This window comes from Sciurus vulgaris, assembly GCF_902686455.1.
Source record: "Sciurus vulgaris genome assembly, chromosome: 4".
Lineage (NCBI taxonomy): Eukaryota > Metazoa > Chordata > Mammalia > Rodentia > Sciuridae > Sciurus > Sciurus vulgaris.
The window spans coordinates 31,142,663-31,157,215 of NC_136464.1; the positions used below are offsets into that span (position 1 = coordinate 31,142,663).

Here is a 14,553-nt window from a genome sequence, read left to right on the forward strand (position 1 = left end):
TGAGGTCTTACCCGAGGAGCGGTTGTTCTCCGTGCTCCATCCCCTCCTGCGCCTGAAAACCCAGCGCATCTCTCCAGCCCCATAAGGTGCAGTAAGCAGGAGCGAGATGAGTAAGCCTAGCCCAGAGGGCCTCACACTCAGGTGCTTGCAGGAACAGGAGGGCCCTCCAGGACCCTCCTATATCCTGTTCCCTCAGCACTTCACTCTTAGGGAAGCACTTGCTCTTGGGGTTACTTCAAGAACCTGAGTTCTCTCTCTCTCTCTCTCTCTCTTTTTTTTTTTTTTTTTTTTTTTTTTCCTGTACTGAGAATTGAACCCAGGGCACTCTGCCACTGAGCCACATCCCCAGCCCTTTTTATTTTTTATTTTGAGATAGGGTCTCCCCACTAAGTTGCTATGGGTGGCCTCGAACTTGCGATCCTCCCGTCAGTCTTCCAAGTCACTGGGATTATTGGCATGCACCCCGGGTCACTCCTGAGTTCTCTGTGAGACCCTCAGAATGAGTGCCTCCTTGTGCACTGCCCACTCCCAAGTCTTGCCCTGACCCCGCCTGTGCCTCTCCACACTTGTAGTTGAAGTTCCCAAAGGGAAAGGTAGTCCAAAGCTCTGTCCTGCCCCTCTTACTGAAGGAAAGCATCTTCTCTTTGAACAAATCCCCAAATTTCCTCTTTCCCAGCACAGGGTATTATGGTTTGAATATAGGGTGTCCCCAAAAAACCTCCTGTGTTAATGCAGGAATGTTCAGAGATGAAATGATTGGATTGCGAGGGTTGAGGCCTAATCGGTCCATCGAGTTTGAATGGATTGACTGGGTGGTAACTGTAGGCCGTGGGGGCGTGACTAGAGGAGGTGGGTCACTGGGGGTGTGCTCTGGAAGGGGGCATCTTTCCTGGAGCCCCTTCACCTTGCTTTCTCTGCTTTCCAGCCACCATGAGGCAATCAGCCTTCCTCCACCACTTCCCTTCCACCATGATATTTGGCCTCACCTTGGGTCCAGAGCAATGGACTCTGCCAACCATGGACTGAACCTCTGAAGCCAAAAGCCAAAATAAACCTTTTCCCCCCTGTAAGGTTTTTTTTTTTTTTTTTTTTTTTTTTTTTTTTTTCAGGTATTTTTGTCACAGCAACAAAAAGTCAAATAACACAGAGGACCATGATTCGAGTCCCCTGGCCAAAACCCAGCAACTGCCAGGACACCTGGCTAAGAAAGAGAAAAGATGGCTCTTACCTGCCAGTCAGCCTCTGTCACGCTCCCTGGAGTTGGCCCCCTGCCTGGGTGACAGTGCAAAGATTCCAGGAAATGACAAGACTTGGCAAAGGCCAGCATGACCTTTCCTCCAGGTGCAGGGGCAGGAAGACTGGAGAAGATGCTTTTGTGCCCTTCTCCTAGGGGGGGGCCTCAGCTGTGCAGGGCTGAGAACAGGGGTCCATCTGGGGACCGGAACATGGAGTCAGATCCCCAGACTGGCTAGGAAACATGATTTGCATCTGGTCCCTGGGCCCTCCAAACCCAAGCCTCCTCTTCACTGTGGTTCTTTACTTGAGTGACCTTGACATCACCTGGGGAGTGTTCCCTCAGACTCTGTAGCAGGAGGCCTGCACTTTGAACCAGAATGCCAGGTGATTCTGATCCAAGTGGTCCACATTCTGAGACCCATGTCCACAGGCCTTGGTGCCGCCAGCCTCTCACTGTGCCGCCAGCCTCTCACTCTGCCACTCACCCTGCAACCCCAGCACACTCAGTCACTCTCCCTCTGGGGAGGATCTGATGAACATGCTGATCCTAAGGAGTAGGAGACTGAGAAGACATGGGGGTGGGGGGCGCACCTGAAAAGATGGCTCCAGGCTTTGCCCCGCCCTGGGGAGCCTTCGCCAATCTCCCCATCCATCTAAATGAGCAGAAATGCGGTTCGCGGCTAGCAGGGAAGTGCTGAGCGCAGAGGGCCAGGGCCTGGGGAGCCAGGAGACACATGCCTGCTGGGAGGGGAATGGCCACTTCACTCCAGCAGATGCTGCCAGGTAGGAATGCAGACCGCGTTGCCAGATCTCCTGATTTGTCCAGCGAAGCCAGAAGTCTGATTTGTATGAGCAATTTGCCAGGTTTTTAAACTAGGGGAGCCAAGGCAAGTATATGTGAGGCCCAGCTCTGGCCTGCGGGCCATCTGTCTGCGTCCTAGTCTAGATAGTGAGCTCCTGGGACGGGGGAACCTGTGCCTTCCCTACACCTGTGGAGCTAACATGTCACCTGCACACCCAGGGCTTCCCAATGAAAGTTCCCAGTAAATAAGAATATAGCGTAGACAGGCAGGCAAGAAGGACATCTTTGTGGGGAAAGCGACTTCGCCTGAGGTCAGCCTGTCAGACAGCAGGGATGGGACCTGTCCAGGGATCCTGTCAGTGTGGGTCCAGGCTAATGCCTAATTTGCCCATACCTGGTCCCCCAGTCACTACCACTCCAGGCATCCTGAACATTCTGTGAGCACCCCCTATGCCACAGACCTCTCCAGGGTCTCCGGCTTGATCACTCCCTCCCTACCGCCCCAGTGCATATCTTCACTTCAGGCCACTTCTCAAAAACCTTTGTATAGGACACCCAGCCCCCTTGCCTGTTTCTGGTTCCTCTGAACCCTGTGATGGCGAGAGCCAAGAATGTCACACAACTGCCCCTGGAGGAAAGGGCCCAGCCTGCTGATCCTGGACAGAGGAGGCATATCTGAGGGCTTTTCCCATCTCAGGAGAAAAAAACAGATTGTCATTGGTGATGTGAAATAGGGAGGAGCCCTGCCCCACCTCAGAGTGACTGACAACCATGTGAAACTGATCAAAACATAAGTGAAGTTACCGAGGGGACCACGGGAGGTGCGTGATGTGGTGATATGATGCCACATCACAGGAAATTCAAGAGGAATTGCTGATTGCTGTGAGCACCTGCTGGATAGAGGGGGGCTACCGGAGGGGAGGGGACAAGGAAACCTTCCAGAGTGATGGAAATGTCCCAGATCCTGCTCTGGACGGTGCTCACTCAGGTGTCTACAGAGAAAAATATATCAAGTATACAGTACATTTAAGGGCCTGTGGACTTTATGTCAATTTTGTTTTTGGTTTTTGTGGTTCCAGGGATTGAACTCAAGGGGTGATTAACCACTGAGCCACATCCCCAGCTCTTTTTTATTTTTTATTTAGAGACAGGGTCTCGCTAAGTTGCTTAGGGCCTCACTAAGTTGCTGAGGCTGGCTTTGAACTTGAACCTCAGGCTCCCTCACCACACTTTATGTCAATTTTACCTGAATATTAAAAAAATTGCAATGGAAGAAGGGAGGGGGAAGCCCCGCCCTCCCACAGACGCCCACAACCTGAGAGGCTGGAGACCCGCTTGTCTGCCCGCTGGAAAAGTTCTCAGAGGCGCAAAACCCACTGAGGTGTGACAGCCCAGCTGCCATCTGCAACCCAGGCCACACTTCAGTCAACCAGGGGCAGCTGAACGGTGCTTTGTATTCTTCCCTGATGGTGAACCATTTCAACTTTCATATTATAATGGCCTGTTCAAGTCAGGAAGTGCAAAATCCCCATGAATTAAAGATCAGTCAGAGGCTCAGCTGCCTCCCTCACTGGAGCAGTGTTCGACCTCTCTCCGGCTGAGACCTGGGGCAGAAGGCAGAGCAGTGCCCATCAGGCTGCCCGTGGGCAACTTAGCAGGGAGGTTTCATACTCAAAGCATCCAACTGGGCAGGTCGGAAGGGCATCTCAAGAGTTGCAAGACCGGGGTTCCAAACTCAGGGTCAGAAAAAAAGACACTATCTGAGGACTTCATCAGGACCAATATGAAGGCAGAAGTCTGGGTTCCAGGGTAGAGCTGATCCTAAAACCTGGAAGCATGTAGACTAAGATTATAACACAAGCAAAAAAGAAGCAAGCATCCTGAAGACAGATCTTTGCTGAATGGTTTCCTCATATTCCCATGAGCCTGGATGCACACAGGCAGGACAGTGCCTTAGCTGGCCAAAGTGTGGTGGCAGGCAGGGTCCTCACAGTGGCTCAGGCCTCAGGAATAATCATTACAATGGCCTTCATTTGACAGCTTGCCATGTGCCAATCATCATGCTAAATGTTTTTCAAATCCTCACTAAGCCTTATTATTTAAGCCTTATTACTATCCCCACTTAACAGATATGGAAACTGAGGCCATTAAGTCAGTTTCCCAAGGTCTCACTGCTGGTAAATGATAGCAGGTTCCAAAGTGCAAGCCCTGAATCCCTGCTGTGATCCAAGCCCACCCACACTTCCCTTCCCACCTTCTCCTCTGAGAATTCCTCCCAGAGTAGGACACCCTACTTCCCAACTGACGTCACCTCTCTCTCCCAGTATGTGGACATTCCTGTAGCAATGCTGCTGGTGCTGAGTTATCCGTGGCTGTCATGTGGTGGATAATGCTTTGGGTTTAAGTAACAGAATAACTAACTAGAAGTTGTTCATATAATAAGGACACTTATTATCTTACACAAGAAGCTAGGAGGCAGGGGACATCTAGATTATGTTAATTCAGTGGCTCAACAAAATCAGGGCTTTGGGTTACTTTCTCTGTGTTCTCTTGGCTTTACCCAGTAATGTCACAAAGGGACTGTGACAAATATTCCATGCTCACACAATAATATCCAAAGATAAGAAGGGACTCTTGCATCCTTTAAAAGTGATTCAACTGTTCCCAGGTGCTTCCTCCTGCATGTACAAACCTCCTAATGTCTCATTGGCCAATGGCTTGGCCATTGAGCACCCATCCCATACCAAGACCTAAAGCAACCATGAGCAAGAAGACCAGAATTATGTGTCACCAGCGATTAGAAATGAGTAATTTAGACCAATTCATATTTGACCTTTGGAGCTGGAGACAAGGTCATGGCCCCCCCAATACCAGAATAAAATCTGAGTAAGCCCAAAGGAAGAGGGTTTGACTGTGATAGACAGCACGGGATCTGGTACAGGAAACCTTTACATCTGGGCATGAGCCGGGTGCTCAGTAAACACTACTGGTGTCAGGCGTGGTGGCGCGTGCCTATAATCCCAGTGACTCCGGAGGCTGAGACAGGAGGATCACAAATTCAAGGGCTGTCCCAAAATAAAAAGAAGGGTTGGGGATGTGAGTCAGTGGTTAAGCTCTCTTGGGTTCAATCCCAGAAAGAAAGAAGAAAACCACTCCTGGTATCGAATGGCCACCAGTCACTCCTGAGGATGGTTCGAAACATCCTCCCTGCCCCTAGGCAACTCTGACTTTAGTTATCTCCCAGTGTGTCAAGTTAAAAATGTATTCCCCTTGATACAATGGGCATATTTGTCCATAAATATACACATAAGTCACATTAGATAGGAGCAGTGTCAAGTTCTATGAATAAAAATCAATAATCCTATTACCTGATATTTCTTTTGACTGCTCACAGGAGGTGGCCAGCCCCAGTGTGAGGCAGCAAGGCTTCTGATGTGGGCATGGTTACAATGTGGGAAGGCAGTATTTGGTGTTACGACCAAGAATACAGGCTCTGGGGTCATATCCAGTTCTACCACTTTGCTCTGGGGTGACTTATGTAGGTCCTTAACTTCTCTAAGCCTCCCTTTCCTTGTCTGTAAAATGGAGGTCACAATGGCACTCTAGTGATGGTGGTCCAGCTGACCTTAGGTTTGAATTCCAGCTCTGGTACCATCTAGCCACATAACCTTAGTAAAGCCTCTTTGCCTCCTTGGGCCTTTGTTTCCTTATCTGTAAAATGGGTATAATAAAGCCAACCTTATCAGAATGTTGAAGGATTAAATAAGAACACAGGGTTCACAGCACAGCCCTTACTCAAGAGACACCCCCAGGAGGGCAAAATAGACAAAAACTGTTCCAAACTCCAAGGATCTTGGTGTGACAGCAGGTTTCAGGTGTCTGAGGAGCTGCCCTCTGAAAGAAGCACTACGCTTGCCTGGGCTGGCTCCAGAGGGTAGAAGAACCAGAGTCATAGAGGAGGAGTCCCAGAGAAGGAGGTTTAGATCGAGGAAGAAAGATTCACTGTCCTGAAAGGAGCAACAGCCTTGTGGACAGCAACTCTGGAGAGCTGGACACTATTGGGCAAAGGCCAGCAGAACTGAGACACCATGCCTCTGGGTGCTTCATGCATGAAATTCAGTCAAGGGCACCTAGGCCAACTCCCCCAAATGCACTTCTCTCCTATTTGGTAGTCCTCGAACTGTACATACATAAGAACCACTTAGAAACACATCTAAACCCCACTCTCCTGGAGAGTCAAGCTTGGGGCCCTGAGGCAGGGGTCTGAATTTCCAGTAGAAGATGTAGGACCAAACCTGAGGGCCTGCCCTACACCTCCTCCTGCTGCTATCGCAGAGACCCGGGTGCCAGGGCCAAGCCCAAATTCAAAACACTATGCCAAGAGCCTCTTTGAGCCAAGGAGATGACTCAGAGAAATCATCCTCACCTTGAAGATGCCCAGAGACAGTGCAGAGCAGGTGCTAATGAATTCTGCTCCTAAATCAGAAGGCATGGCGTGCCGGCAGGAGGAGGGAGACAAATTATTCAGTGAACTCCAGAAGGCCAGGGGAGATGAGGATATCAGGGCCCTCTGCTCCTGCAGGTTCCACAGAGCCAGCCTCAGAGGGAGACTTGGGGGACACCATGAACCAGGGGGCAGAACCCAACTTTGGGGCACCACTGTCTTAAAGTCTTTGTGACTGGCACCCTCTACAGTTGCTCACTGCTGGCATTCCTGAGAATGAGGTCACAAATACACACCCAAACCCTCTTACAAAGTACCCAAAGCCCCTTGAAATCAGGCCCCAGTCCACCTACGGTGCCTCTTCCTGAATGGTCCCTGCACTCCCAATGCCTCCCTGACTTTGGCCACCTGACTCTAGAGGGTGTGACCTCAGCTCCTGCTCACTTGCAGGCCTTCACATGAGGTGCCCCTCGCCAACCCAGCCCGTGTGCCTGGGTGAACCTCACTCAGCATTCAAGACCCTGTTAGAGGTCCCCTTCCGAGGGCAGCCTTTCCCAGATACCTGGACGCACACACACCCAGCTAGTGAGATCCCTGCACCGCACTGAATTCCAGAGCAGAACACAACTCCCTTCCACGCAGCGTCCTGAGGGCGGGGACCCTGTCTGATTTGCTCCCTGTCCGAGTGCCTAGGACAGTGTCCAGCTCATAGGAGTGCTGCATAAACATTTGTTAATCGCAAGAATTTTACGGGACAGAGGCTGCCAACCAGGTGAACTGGCAAGTCACCCTGGGACCAATATTCTCAGCTAAGGAAGAAACTCTGGAGAGGTCCTCTTGCTAAGCAAAGGTGAGTGGAGCAGACGTGCAAAGCCAGAATAAGCACTGGATAGAGTATGAGGCATAGGTTCTTGGGTCATTCAGGGATGGAGAAGAAGTCTCTTCAGGCAAAAGCCAGTAAATGGATATTTTGCATGATTAATTGAAAAAAATAAGAGCCGTGATTGCATTTTGGCAAGTTGATAATTTAGCACCCATTCAAGCCATTGTTTTTAATTATTTACACAACATGTATTTAGCAAGGATGAGAAACTGGTTTTTCTCATATAAAACTTGAATACCTTTCTTTAGGTTCAAAAGAAAGGATTTATTGCATGCATTTATTATAGGTAATTTTCTAAACCAGACAGCATCCTAGGAAGCCTAGGCACTATTTAAAATTTAGATGCTAAATAAATCACTTGTTCTGGTAAACAGCACTGCAATGGCATTAATCAGTTTCACCAGTTCAGCTGACTGGGCTGTTAATTGCAGTGACCTGCAGAGGGTGGGTGGGCTCAGGGTGGGCAGTATGGCTTACTGTGTCCTGTGACCAGCAGGTACTAAAAAAAAATAAAAAATAAATAAAAAAAATAAATAAATAAAAAAAACCTCTACAGAAGTAGGTCAGCAGTAGTGAGGACAGCTTGGTTTGGTTTTTTATTTCCACTTGAGCACACTGTCCTCTTCAGTTTGAGCCAAACCAATTAATATAGGCCATGGGTCAGAAAAGTTTTTCTACAAAGGGCCAGATAGTAAATATTTTAGGCTTTGTGGGCCAAGAGGCAAAATGGAGCAACTGTCTGAGCTGAAGAGCTACATAGTCTTTTTCTTTTTTTACATTTTGCATTTAAACATGTGAAAACTATTCATAGCTCTCAATCCATACAAGACCAGGTGTGGGCTGCACGGTTTGCCAAGTACAGATTCAATCAGGCAGCTATTAAAAGAGTCTAGAAACCTGAGCACCCAGGCCCCAGGTGTATCACTTATTAAAGTGATGTTTTGGTTCCTTCATGGCTAATAGCAATTCTGAATAAAATAATACTACCTGGAGTCCCTGGATTCAATCCCCAGCACTACAAAAGAAAAAAAACTACCCAATGTTTATAAAGCGTATTGTAATTTTTTCCACATCTTAATAAATTGCCCAACTACTACCAAGGAGTCCTTACTCCTTTCTCTGTCCTTGCCTCCTGCCATCAGCATCTTCTGATGGTCCTACTCCAAAACATTTCAGAATCACCCAGGGGACTCAGATACTTGCACACCAACATTCATAGCCACATTATCCTTCAGAACCAAAAGACAGAAACAATCCAGGTGTCCATCAGCTGATGAGTGGATGAACAAAACATGGTCTATTTGTATAATGAGATATTATTCGGTCTTAAAAAAGAGGAAATTCTGCCAGGTGCAGTAGCCCATGCCTGTTATCCCAGCGACTTGGGAGGCTGAGGCAAAAGAATTGTGAGTTCAAAGCTAGCCTCAGCAACTTAAACTCAGTGAGCCTCTGTCTCAAAACAAAAAATTAAAAGGGCTGGGGATGTGGCTCAGTGGTTAAGCACCCCTGGGTTCTTTGGTACTCCACTACCAAAAAAAAAATGGGAATTCTGACCCATGCCACAACATGGATGAACCCTGAGGACGTCATGATACATGAGATAAGCCAATCACCAATGGACACACATATTATATGATTTCCACTTAGGAGGTACCCAGAGAAGCCAAATCCACAGGGACTGAAAGTTGAATGGCAGTTGTCTGGGGCTCTGTGGGGAGGAGGGAATGGGCACAGGGTTTAACAAACACAGGGCTTCCTTTCAGGGTAATGAGGAAGTTCGGCAAATGATTGATGGTGATGTTTGGACAACGGTGTGAATGCGTGTTTTTAATGCCACTGAAGAGTGTGCACCCTTAAAAGTGACTAATTATATGTTATATTCATTTTACAATTTAAAATTTTGTTTTTTATTATTTTTTTAAACCCAACCTCCAGCTCATCTCCCCTTCCACTACCCAAACCCCAGTGACCATGACTTCTGGTCTCCAGACACATCTCCTGGTGTCCCCGCCACCTTGCATCTTCACAGAGCCACAGAATCCATTTCCGCTTTCTTACAACTCTCTAGTGGTGTTGCTTGTGTTCTTCAAAGTCTGAGCAACAGACCACCCCTGCCCTCATCTCCTGAGAGCATGTCTGAAATGCGGAACCTGGGCCCAGCCCAACGGACACCTCCCGCATCCTGCAGCTTTGAGAGGAGCTGGTGTGCGGCCACCACTGCCCACCCACCCCCATCCTCCAGACCCCACTCTTCTTCCTGCCTCCACCTTGGGGCCAGGAAAGCTCCTTCCCACACTCGGCTGCCTTTTCCAGCCTCCTGTGCAGAGTTCTGTTGGAGGAGAAGAAAGCAGAATTGACCTGCATGTAGATGCAATGCTTAGAGCTGCTTCAGCCACACAACCTGATCAGAAAGCCCAGAGAGTGGCAGGAATGTCGTCAAGCCACCGAGCCGGTATCGACAGCCATCCAGCTTCAGCCTTTCTTTTCATGTGAGGAAAAAATAAACTTCTATTTGTTTATTCCACTGTTGGTCTAGTTCTCTGCAGTATACACACAGCTGACTTAGACAACCAGGCTCTCGTTGCCCTGAAAATAAAATTCAAATTCCCCTCCAGTACCCACAAGACCCACCCAGCTTGGGCCCTGCTTGACCCTCAGTCTCTTTCTCAGACTGCTCTTCCCTCCACTTCCTGCACCCAGTCACACCCTCCTCACCACCCTCTCCAGAAAATCTCTTTACAGGGCCTTGAAGTCATTGGGCTTCACCTCCCAGCATCACTAGTGCACAGGGCTCCTCTCCATCAACCCGTATGAAGTCCCATCTGTCTTTTATTTGATGCAGAGCACTGAGCACCCCAGGCCTGGTTTATTCGCTGATCTGGTGATTGCAGGTCTCCCGGGCCGACACTAGAGTTCAGATCCCCGGAGCAGGGACCCCGCCTGTGCTGTTCACTGCTGTATCTCTGGTACATAGGAGAGTGAGATATGGGTCCCATAGAACATCACTGATTAACAAATGAACTTACAAGTACTTGTCACATCCCTCATTCAACCAATTGTTACTCTGTGATGTCATCCTGAAAAGGGTATTTAAAACCATCGTAATGCAGATGAAAAGAGAAGTCCAGAGAGGTAGAGTCCACGATGCAGCATGTAGCCATGGAGGGGACGTGAGGCATCCAGTCCCGGCCTCCCCCTTCACCTGCCGCATGACCTTCAGCAAGCCACAGCCCTTCATGGTGCAGCTTCCCCTTTGAAAACGGAACGCAGTGCCCTCCTTATAAGATGACTGGGAGGAGTGAAGTAGATCGTTCATAGATAGCCCTTGGCGCAATGCCTGGCACAGAGTAAGCTCTAAAGAAAATAGTTATTATCATTATTAATTCATACTCATTATTCATTGGCATCTGTAATGATACCATTATAATTATTATGTTGCTTAAATATTATACTCAACAATAATAAATGACAGAACCAACCTTGGCTCTATAGTCCCCTGACTTCAGATCCAGCACATCTGCCAAAAGCTCCTACTGTCCCCAGTCATGATACTCCCTCTCCATCTACACCCAGTGCCCAGTGAGCACAGGCGGGCAGGAGGAGATATCATGATCTCCACTGGGGTAGGAGCTCCTGGACTTGTGACAGGCATAGGTAAGGCAGCTGGGGGCTCAGACGTCCTCTCTGAGGGGAGTCTCATTTGGCTCAGCTTGCTATGTGGCCTCCATAGGTTCACTCCCCATCCCATCCCACTCTACCCTTCTGCAAGGACACCCACAGACCCATCTCCCTGTTCACCAGCCTTGCAACAGTGTGAAGCTTCAAGCACAGATGACTGTGTGCCAACATCCCCCCTCAAACCACCTCCCCTCCCCACGCACCACCCCAGGTTGCTACCTCCCTCCTGGGGAGCTCTCCCCTTCACCGTGGGGCGGTGGAGAGCTAAAGCTGGGCAGGAGGCAGGGCCCGACCACACTGGCTGACTGTGGCACTTCAGGCAAGCCACTTAAGCCCTCTAAGCCACTTGTATGCACCAGACTCTCCAGAGTCAAGAACAAAGAGAGAGGAAGGGCCCACCCAGAACATCCATGACCAGTGCTTACTGAATGTCCACTATAGGCCAGGCACCACTCTCTATTCTCTGCCCGTCTTGTCTCATTTATGCCTCACAATAACCCTGAAAAATATGGACTATTATTATCCCCATTTTGCAAATGAGAGGACAAACAAACAGAAAGGTCAAACAACTTGTCCAAAGTCACACAATTAAATAAGTGGAAGAACCATTTTTGGACCCAAGCAATGTGACTCTTGTGACTCACGTGTCCTGCCCCTGGCTCCGATACTGGGGTGAGCACAGCATGGTCCACCTGACTGCCCCCCTCCCAGCAAGGCAGGGGTGGCAGTGGCTGAGCCCTGCAGAAGAGGCAGAGCCTCTGGGCACTGGCCCAGGTCCCAAGGCCTCCTGGTCCTGGCTCTTTGATCAGCAATGCCAGACAAAGCAACTGCCACCCAAAGGTCAGGTGTGTCCCACTTATGAGGTCCTGCCAATGGATGTGGGAGCTAGTAATGAGGGCATCGTGAAAGACACAGGCCGGTGTGCCAGCTTCTCTCTCCATCACTCGTACTGGGGACAGAGTGAAAGGCCTTGTGAAGGGGCAGGGGGCCCTGTTGGGACCAGGTGTTCTGGATTCACGCCTCCACTCCCTCCCATTCCAAGGAAAGTTCTGTCCTGGCCTCTTCCTTCCTTCTGCCCTTTCCCTTTCTCTGACCACCTAGAAACCAATGACCTTCCCTCTGCCTACCAAAGTCAGTAGAACTGAAGTAGACATCTGCATTCCCATGCTCTCCCCTCCCCTTGCTCATCTGACAGTGAATTTAGTGAGACCTGAGCATCACAGGATCAAGGCAAGCACAGAATGCCACTCTGTTAGACTGTAGAAGCATCTTATCTACAGACTCTCAATAGGGGGTAGTATTGTCCCCAGGAGGCAGTAAAAAAGAGTGAGGTTATTAACCTGGGAATGGTCACCATGCCTAGGGATGCTATAGGCCTTTAATAGGCAGGTCCCAGAGATGCTAAACGTGCTACATGGCATAGAAGAACTGAATCACTCAATATGCCAACAGTGCTCCCACCACCACTGATTTCTATGGATGAGGAGCTAACATCCAATGAGGAAAAGTGATTTGGTTAAAGTCTCTGAGTCAGAATAAGCCAACCGATTTATCTTTTCCTTTCCTTTCTTAGAAAAAGAATCCAATAACTAACTAGCCCAGTGCCATCCAGGTCAGTTTCCATTGCCCCTCCTCCCTGGCAGGTCCACATGAGCTATATACAAGGTCTTGTCCGTGAAATGAAGCAGGTGTGTCATGCAGGACTGCCAAGAAATCTCTGTGAATGGGAGGGCTGTAGGCTTTCTTGCCCTTCCTCTTCCTCCTGCCTGAAATGCAGGTAGGAGCAGCCTGGGCAGCATCTTGGACCATAAGGCAATAGGCCGAGGACGAAGGAGCAGCAAGATAGGAGGCACTGGAGAGACTGACAGAGTGGGGTCACCTCCCAGCTCTGTACCTCCTGCCTTCAGATATCCATTACATGAGAGAGAGAAACAAATTCTCTGTTTAAAGCTATTACTATTTGGGGAACTTTTCTAGCATTTGCAACTAAATTATAAAGGCATGTGACTGTTTAAGATGAGAATCCATCAAACATATATGAGCATCTTAATGTGTCATGTTGTGTGAAGGAGATTTTTCACAGGCCTCATCTTAGGAAATAACCTGAGATTTGATTCTTCATCCCATGTCACCGATAAACTATTTAAAAACACAAAGGTTGCCAGGTGTGGTGGCTCACACCTGTTATCCCAGTGACTTGGGAGGTTGAGGTAGGAGGATCACATGCTTGAGGCCAGACTCAGCAACTTAGTGAGGTCCTATGCAATTTAGTAAGACCCTGCCTCAAAATAAGCACCCCTAAAAAAAAAAAAAAAAAAAAAAAAAAAAAAAAAAAAAAGCACCCCTGGGTTCAATCCCAGGTTCCAAAAGAAAAAGGAAAAAAAAAAAAAAACCCAAAGGTCTAAAAGAACAAGTAATGTCCTCATCCAGGGTATAAAGAATGAATAGGTGGCCAAGCCAGCACTGAGACCAAACCTCCTGTTCCTTGACTGCTGCTACTTCTGCTTGTGGCAAGAGATGAATTAGGGCCAAGAAAGTAAATCTACAAAGGTGGTGTTCCCCATCCTGCAGGCCTGAGTCAGACATGTCCTTGGACGGTATGGGGCCCTTTGTGATGAAAATAAGCAGAGGAGGCCATGGTGGCTATTTCTGGAGGTATAAGGTCACAGATGCTCATTCTTCCTGTAAACTCCTCATCACTGTAGACAAGGTGATTCAAGCCAGTTCTCCATGAGGACAACAAAAGGAAGGTAAGCCAAAAAAATTAGAAAAGCGTCGCCTTAAAAACACAAACAATTACAATCTACTGAGGAATTACTGGGCCAAGATCTGCGAGAAGACAAGAATCCAGAGAGATGAGCTCAGCCTACAAGGTTGCTTTTGTCTGAAGGATATTTGCTGACCTGGGAGAAACAGGGCTGTGCTTTGGATCTCTCCCAGGGTTGGAGGGAAAGAAGTGAAAACCCAGAGCTTATCAGGGGTGAGAATGCTATAAATTCATGTCTTGCACAGATCTGAGTCTGCACTCCTGGATGAAGAGCCAGGCAGGCAGGGAAGGAAACTAATAGAAACTAGCCCATGCAGATTTGCACCCTAGTTCTTACCAAAAAATATCAAGCCCTGAAATGGTATTTGTGGTAGTCCCACACTGGTAATATCCTCAAATATTTGGCTGAAGCACATAAAATCCTCTCTGGATTTTAAATCCTAGGATTCAAGATATTGCTCCAAAATTCAAGACAAGAACAAAAAAGAAACTATTAAGAACAATAGAAACAGATCCAAAGGTATATGAAATATTGGTACTATCAAATACAAACTAAAAACAACCAGGCTTACTGTATTCAAAGAAATGTAAGTCCAAACTTGAAAAATTAGGCAGGAAACTGGAAACTAAAAAGTGATATCACAGGTTTGAAAAAGAACCAAATACAAAGTCTAGCTTAGAAAAGAAAAGAAAAGGAAGAAAGAAATTGGGATCCAAGGTATGGAGTTAACAGCAGATTAGAT

At 48.2% G+C, this 14,553-nt stretch overlaps 1 protein-coding gene across 1 annotated transcript in view; it reads right to left on the reverse strand.

The window, feature by feature from the left end:
• The window catches only part of GOLGA7B (golgin A7 family member B), a 55,077-nt gene that overhangs the window by 40,103 nt on the left and 421 nt on the right, over positions 1–14,553 (reverse strand). The window lies entirely within an intron of this gene.